The sequence below is a fragment of the Lygodium microphyllum genome, chromosome 4 (assembly GCF_053477565.2).
Source record: "Lygodium microphyllum isolate KBCC chromosome 4, Lygodium_microphyllum_v1.1.10, whole genome shotgun sequence".
NCBI lineage: Eukaryota > Viridiplantae > Streptophyta > Polypodiopsida > Schizaeales > Lygodiaceae > Lygodium > Lygodium microphyllum.
The window spans coordinates 28,179,839-28,188,807 of NC_141138.1; positions in this window are offsets into that span (position 1 = coordinate 28,179,839).

Genomic DNA, 8,969 nt, shown 5'->3' on the forward strand with positions numbered 1-8,969 from the left:
GCATTGACTCATTGCCTACTCTATGGTTCAAGCTGTAGGTTGTGGCTTGTTTAGAGCCTTGTGAAGGGGGTATTGAGCACTAGTGTGTGCTCCATCAGCATCAAACTTAGCAAATCAAGTTGCTGGAGTAGAGGACAGATCTCCGTGAACTGCGCTTGTTTGCTGCTATCAGTTGTTGGGCTGCACTTCATCAAATGCTAGTGCATTTGGTCATCAAATGCTTGGTTAGGTCAGGTATGAAGTGCTTTGAGATGGCAAGAGGCAAATTCTTGACCTTGAGCTCTAACATGAGCTGAGATCAGAGTGGGCAGATCTAAGAAAAAGGACAGCACTACTGTATACACAGTATACATGGTATATGCAACACATTGAAGAGCTTTGGAAGCTCTCAGACAAGCCCAAAAGCACTCTTGGAGCATAGGTATATGCTCGAGGTCATATGTACCTATTGTGATCCATTGCAAGCTGATTTTGGTAACTCAAATACTTAGATGTGGAGCATTTCAAACAAGCTAAAAACTGTCATTTAATATGGACAGCAAGCATTTGTTCTTTACTGAAGCATAATGTGACATTTGGTGACATCTATGAGATGTATATACTGACATGTGTATGTCAGAATGTTCATGGGTTGAGAAAAGCATTAAGTGCTACTGAATGTTGAAATTTTTGGAGCTAAAGCAAATGCAATCTTGTCTTGTTGGCTGAGTACAAATTGTAGAAGTAATGTATGATTTTGCTCATTAGAGACAGACAATCTATGGCCACTACATAGTCATGCATTGACCTTGTCATACTGGAGCAAATGTATGATTTGGTTTGAAGACATTTTGAAGTAGTTTGGAGCTTGTTATGCTGAATTTTGGTTGACTACAACCTGCAACTAAATTTTTTGACACTTATATGTGCTGGTTATGCACTGTTTTGTGCCTCTATGCTCATGTCTTGACTGCCAAATATACTAGTAGCTACCTGGGAGATTTTGGAACATGTATGACATTATTACCACTCAGTTTTGGACTTGAAATTGGTGCTGGTTACTCACAGTTTACAGTTTTCAGACTGCGTTTATGTACCCTGGCAGTCACGTTACAGAAGCTTAAGCTAAAGCAAACACATAGCTTATGTATTGACAGTTATATCTACAGTTGAGACCACTTGTTTGTGGGTTGTTTTGGGGCGTCAGTGGGCTGAAATACCCTGTTTTTTCTCTGCAATTTAGTGCAGAAAACTATCATAAACTGTTACGGACTGAACTTGGTCAGTCATACTTATTGGTCGGCAGGGAGTCAGGCACTTGATAGACAGTCTATTGCATCATGGCTAATACACATGGGACTGACAATATCACTCAGATAGTTGGAGAGAATTTGGACAACAAGAACTTTGCATTATGGAAATTTAAAATGAAAAACTTTCTAGTTGGCAGAGGTGTGGTAATTCAAATCACTCGATGTGAGACTCCGAAGGATGCTTCGGACATATTGATGAAAAATTATGGAACCATGACACATGCAAGGAAGATCTAGTTGAAACAACAGTTCAACAAAATGTCTAGGAATGGCAAGAGCATCCAGGCGTATACCACGGAGATTAAGACCATAGCTGATCAACTTGCTACTATTGGCTCAAGTGTATTAGAAGATGATATGATTGATGTTGCCTTGAATGGCTTAGGCAAAGAGTACAAAGCTTTTGACACTTCCATTTCTGTCAGAGAAGAGCCCCCTAGCTGGGAAGAGCTAGTTGCTTTGTTGCTGCATGAGGAAATCAAACTTGGTTTGAATACAGGTTCCAGTGCATCTCAGAGTAGAGACACTATGTTATACTCTAGCCAACGTCACAGAGGATCCAGAGGTCGTGGTTCATTTCGAGGTCATGGTGACACTCGTAATGCTTATGGACAATAGCAGCAACAGAGTAATTGGTATGGTGCAAATACACAAGGCCAACGTGAGTCTGGTGGGTTTAGAGGAAGGGAGAGATCACCCCGACGTAGAGGTGGTGGATCTGGTTCATGGTAGTCATCTGATCAGTCCAACAGGGACAAAAAATGCCATTATTGTGGCCGGTATGGGCATATTGCAAAGGATTGTTACAAGAAGCAGGGAGATATGAACGCAAAGGGCACACAGCATGGGCACTATGCATCTTCCAGTGGTGCTCATGATGAGCAAGTTGATAGACTCTTTGCCATGCAGCATGTATCTAAAAATGCATCGAGACATGATAGAGATGACAGATGGTACATTGACTCTGGAGCGTCAAACCACATGGCACCGCATGGAGAGTGGTTTGATGAGATGGTTGTAGGTACACATGGTCATGTATGTACTGGGGATGACACCCAACATGATATAAAGCATAAGGGATTGTTCCTCTTATGATGCCTGATGGCAAGAAGAAAGGCCTGCATGATGTATTACATGTACCGACCATAACAAAGAATCTGTTGTTTGTGGGTCAAATGGTAGAACAGAATTTGCAAATGAGGTTCAACAAAGATGAATGTTTCATTGAGGAGTATGGAAATGGGTACAAGTTAATTTCCAAGGGCAGAAGGGATGACAGGATGTTTACATTGGATGCGACCATTCCGGGACTCAAGGCAGCCATGTTTGCTCATGATGAGAGTGCCATTCGGGATGTAGAGATTTAGCACAAGCGGATTGGACATGTCAATGTACAAAAGATGAAATCTATGCAGCAGAAAGAAGTAGTACTTGGATTACCTAAATTCAAGTATAATGATTTTGGTCATGTATGCCCTACATGTCAGTTTGGGAAGCAGGCACGGTTTCCTTTCATGAGGCATGTAAAAAATAGCACTAGGCCTTTACAGTTGGTGCACTCTGATGTCTGGGGTCCTTCACATAATGCTTCTTTTGGCGGTGCACGGTATTATGTCTCATTTATTGATGATTTCAATAGGTACACTTGGCTTTATATTTTGAAGCATAAGGATGCTGAAAATGAACTGGGTTGTTACATATCATGCTTGAGATCAGATGGAGGAGGTGAATATGTCTCAAACTACCTTGACAAGTATCTTGCTAAACATGGGATCAGAAGACAACTCACATGTAGTTATACACTGCAGCAAAACGGTGTTGTAGAGAGGAAAAATAGGGTTTTGATGGAGTCAGCTAGAGCTATGCTGAATGAAAAATGTCTGCCAAATGGTTATTGGGCTGAAGCAGTGGTGACTGTTGTCTATGTGCTGAATCGAACCCCTACAGTAGGGATTCATGATGTCACTCCGTATGAACGATTGTATGGTCATAAACCTGATATTTCACACTTGAAGGTATTTGGCAGTATTGCATATGTGCATATATCGGATGAGAAGAGGAAGAAATTGGATCCTAAGGCAGTGAAAAGTGTGTTTATAGGGTATGCACAGGAACAGAAAGCTTATAAGTGTTATGTACCTTCTACGCCTGAGACACTCATAAGCAGAGATGTGGTATTTGATGAGTTAGCATCCTGGTATGGGAATCTTGTTGCAGTGCCTACTGATGGCTCACCTAGTATGAGTCATGTTGAAAATACTCCTGCAGAGAGTATGATGCCAGGAGGCATATTCCACGGTGGATTCCGTGCCATGGTGGATTCCGTAAACTTTGATGACCGGGGCTCATACACAAAGAGGATTCTTTGTGCGAGAAGTTGATGGGGACGTCTATCCTTTTCAGGCGTTTCATTAATTTAGTGTGTACATGGGTGATTCCATAGCGAGTGATTCTGTAAAATGCATATTAAATTAATAAATGTTTATGAGTTTAGAGTGCGCACTCGTAATAAATTAAGGTTAGGATTTATTTCTAACCAATTGATTTATTTATGTAGCTGAAGACTGCTAGGTATTCACTTTTGTCGGTTTAATTGTATTATTCTACTAACGATTGTGAATGCTTCAGTGATGTGTAGAGATAGCAGCAGTGGCGGAGGAAAGCATTGGAGTCTAGCGAGTATTCGACCTATAGATTATATTTTGATAGGTGCCACGCCTATATTTTGTCATGTCTATTGAGGCATTGATTATTTATTATTATTTTTTATGTGCCTATGCACACGGATATGTTATTTCTATTTGGACATTGTGTTGGGCGTGCCAGACTCTATGGGCATTGTCCATTAGCTTTATTCCTATTTTTGTAAAAGCAAACTCAAAAGCTAAAAGCTTGTCATATTTTTGTAAATTGGGCTATTATTGAGCATGAAGATGGAATATACATAAAATACATGCTTTGTGAAGCGCTCACACAAGGCATGGGGGGAGATTGAACCCAATTGGTCTCTTGCTCTTGTCGTTCATGCTTTTTACATTGCAATTTGTGAAAAAAGGTAGAGTTCATTGTTCTTGGGGACCTTCCGGGATTTACTATGATGCCAAGAGGCATATTCCACGGTGGATTCCGTGCCACGGTGGATTTCGTGAGGTTTTACGGTGGATTCCGTAAACTTTGATGACCGGGGCTCATACACAAAGAGGATTCTTTGTGCGAGAAGTTCATGGGCACGCTTGTCCTTTTCGGGCGTTTCATTAATTTAGTGTGTACATGGGTGATTCCATAGCGGGTGATTCCGCAAAATGCATATTAAATTAATAAACGTTTATGAGTTTAGAGTGCGCACTCGTAATAAATTAAGGTTAGGATTTATTTCTAACCAGTTGATTTATTTATGTAGCTGAAGACTGCTAGGTATTCACTTTTGTCGGTTTAATTGTATTATTTTACTAACGATTGTGAATGCTTCAGTTGATGTGTAGAGATAGCAGCAATGGCGGAGGAAAGCATTGGAGTCTAGCGAGTATTCAACCTATGGATTATATTTTGATAGGCACCACGGCTATATTTTGTCATGTCTATTGAGGCATTGATTATTTATTATTATTTTGTATGCGCCTATGCGCACGGATATGTTATTTCTATTTGGACATTGTGTTGGGCGTGCCAGACTCTATGGGCACCGTCCATTAGCTTTATTCCTATTTTTGTAAAAGCAAACTCAGAAGCTAAAATCTTGTCATATTTTTGTAAATTGGGCTATTATTGAGCATGAAGATGGAATATACATAAAATACATGCTTTGTGAAGTGCTCACACAAGGCATGGGGGGAGATTGAACCCAATTGGTCTCTTGCTCTTGTCGTTCATGCTTTTTACATTGTAATTTGTGCAAAAAGGTAGAGTTCATTGTTCTTGGGGACCTTCCGGGATTCACTACGTGAGCATACAGCGACCGATCTGCGCACCAGTGGTATCAGAGCGGAGCTAAGATCAAGAGCTTCCAATCGCTACCCATCTCGTGCAAAGGCGGAGCTCCTGGAACGATCGGGCTCTATAGTCAATCTTGTCGCGAATCGTTGATACAGGCAGACTTCTGGCGATCAAGAACCCCTGTTTCTGTCATTAGATCGCGAAGGACCAGGCTGTACAGGTGGAGGACCACTCATTCATCTCCATCATCAAGTCATCAACAGAGAGAGATAAGCTCTATTATTTTTATAATTCTTTCTTTCAAAAAGCTTAAGAATAAGCTTAGAACCTTGGTTAAAGGCCACAAATCGATCCCCCTGGTATTGAAGTACCTCCGATTTTTCTGCGTGGTGGAAAAAATGGCCCCCTCCCCCACGATTGTGCCATTTTTCTGAAGTAAAGCCCCCCCATAAGCTTAAGCGATCAAGCTTAATCAAATTAAGCTTAACTCTGCAAGTCATCTCCTGCAAGTCAACAACTCCAGGTCCCGCGCCTCAGAAATCAAGTTCTGCAAGTCATAAGTGATCAAGTTCTGCAAGTTCACTAAGTCGACTAAGTTCTACAAGTCTGCAACTCAGCAAGTCACCTAAGTCTGCAACTCTGCAAGTCAGACTAGTCAACTGGAGTTAGAACTGACTTGTGCTCAAAACTCCTAGAAGGGCTGTTCCTATGCAGAAACTCCGAACTGCAAAGTTGTTCGTTGGAAGTTATTCTACCCATACGCAGGTTTGTTGAAGCATTTTCAGCATACGAAGAAGGAAAAATCGCAGATTTTCTGAAGATTGAGAAAGAAATACCCAAAAACACATAAGCCTTGTAACCCCGAACTTGAGCTACGCTCATCCCGCTAACCTAATTTTGAGTGAGAAAGGTCTTTTGAGTTTTACAGGATGACGGAACCACATATGGATGATCTTATGGCTAAAGACGACCTACCTGAGCCTATGATGGAGCAAAAGCTGGACTTAATCATGATGCAATTGGAAGAAGAACGAAGGGCTAGGCAAGCATTGCAAGCGCAACTGGCAAAATTACAAAGAGCGTCTACCGACAAAGAAGAACCTCAAGCTGAAGATTTGATTCGACATACCATCGACGCCACCGTTGAAGCTCAAACCATTCGCAAGGAATCAAAGATAAGTAAACGAAGTTTCAAATTTCGTACTTTCAATGGCATACGAGAGGGAAAGACTGTTCTAGCATTCATTAGTCAGTTTGATGACTATTTCCATGAGGAAACTTATCCAAAAAAAGATAAAATGAAGTGTATTACTAATCATTTGGTAGACAGAGCATCACTTTGGTGGACTGTAGTACGCAAGAGCATAGAATGTCCTACTACTTGGGAAGATTTCAAGAAGAAGTTCATGCAGAATTTCCTTCCACCGCAATTTCATGAGAAGGCTATCAAGCAATGGGATCTACTCCAGCAACGGGATCGTGAGCCTATTCCACAGTATACAGAGCGTTTTTGGAATGCACTCCTACAGCTACGCATGCTTGAAGACGTACCAGAGACGACATATAAGTGGAAGTATATGTCTCGACTTCTTGGACATTACTACGCTAAAGTGAACATGTTCAAGCCTGCTACCCTTGAAGACGCCATCTCACTAGCTCACGACACTGAAGATAAGTTACGCGGAAGAGATAGACGACCACAGCAATTCCAAGCCAACGGTAATTATGGATCTAAACAATTCAATTCCAATTTTAGAAGGTTTAATCCAGGTCGTTTCTCATCACCATCTTTCCGCAAGAATTGGCCTAAACCCCCTGCATTACCATCCAATGTCAACCCAAATCCTAAGCCTATTCCACAGCCAAATCCAAATGTACCTAGACTTCCCGCCATTGCAAATAATGTAATCAAAGCCAAGCCAATAGTATGCTATAAATGTCACCAGCCTGGACATCTCGCAGCAAATTGTCATTCAAAGAAGCCACCAGCTCATATCAACTATCTTGGAGCTATGGACGAAGACGAACATGAGGATATGCCTGATCTCACTAAAGATGAGGACGACACTACTACTACTTCTGATACTTTACCAAGTATGCCTACTCCACATTCTTTATTGACTATGAAATGTTTGGTGCATGGAAAGGAAAAGACTATTTTGCATGATGACGGTAGTACTTATGATTTTATTTCAGCAGAATTGGTAAAGGAATTGAAATTACAGACTGTACCTATGCATTATCGAATAAAAGCTGCATTTTTAGGCACTAGGTATAATGGTACACATGAAGTGCAAGATTTAGAGATTCAAATTGGTTCATATACTGAAAGAAGAAATTTCATAGTTATTCCATTACAGTCGAGTGACATTATTTTAGGTATGCCTTGGCGACACCAGCATAACCCAGATATAGATTATTCCACACATACAATGAATATTAATTTTCAAGGAAAATCTATTACATTATATGGTATACATGCATCTAATGTTTTTCCACTGCTTTCGCATACTCAAGCTAAACGTGCATTACGCAAGAGTAGTAAATCCTATCTCATTTGGGTGAATGAATTGCAAGTAAAGGAAAATCATATGCACCCTAGGCATAAGGAATTTCTTGCATATTTTAAGGACTGTTTTGCAGAAGACCTACCACCAGGTTTACCTCCTTCACGTCCAGAAGACCATAAGACAGATTTGATCCGTGGCACACAACCACTTTGCAAAGCACCATATAGGCATAACCAGATAGAGCAAAAAGAAATCCAGAGTCAAGTTGAGGAATTACTAAATAGAGGTTTGATTAGACCTAGTAGTTCTCCATTCGGTGCACCTGTATTGTTAGTCAAGAAAAAGAATAATACCTATCGTATGTGTATTGACTACCGAGCTTTAAATAAGATCACTGTAAAGAATAGGTATCCTATTCCTAGAGTTGATGACCTTATGGACAAACTGCAAGGATCTTCTATATTTAGTAAAATTGACCTTAAGTCTGGTTATCATCAGGTGAGGCTAGATAAATCTGACATATTCAAGACTGCATTCAGAACACAGTTTGGTCATTACGAATTTTTAGTCATGCCATTCGGATTGACTAATGCACCTGCTACCTTTAGTAGAATGATGAACCGTATCTTTTTGAAATATCAGTATTGTGTAATTGTTTTCTTTGATGATATTTTGGTATTTAGTCAAAATGAGAAAGAACATTATGAGCATTTGTCATTAGTTTTTCAGTTATTGAAAGAAAATCAACTATATGCAAATCCTGAAAAGAGTGAATTCTTTAAGACAGAAATTGAGTATTTAGGTCATATTGTATCATCTGATGGAATTAAAGTTGATCCTAAGAACATTGATGCAATATTGAATTGGCCTGTACCTAAAAACGTGCATGAGTTATGCTCATTTCTTGGTCTTGCTAGTTTCTATAGGAAGTTTATACGTAATTTTTCATTACTTGCTTTACCATTAACCAAACTTCTGAAGAAAGGAATTGTTTATCAATGGACCGAAAATCAATAGAAATCCTTTGACTTACTGAAACATGCATTAACCAATGCCCCTGTTCTACAGTTTCCTGACTTTAATAGACCATTCTTTCTAGTTGTGATCGATGCTGGCGGATCAGGAATAGGAGCCGTACTTATGCAAGACAATCATCCTATAGCATATTCTAGTTGTAAGCTGAAACCCTCTGAGCTGAAATATTCCACATATGACAAAGAACTATTAGCAGTTG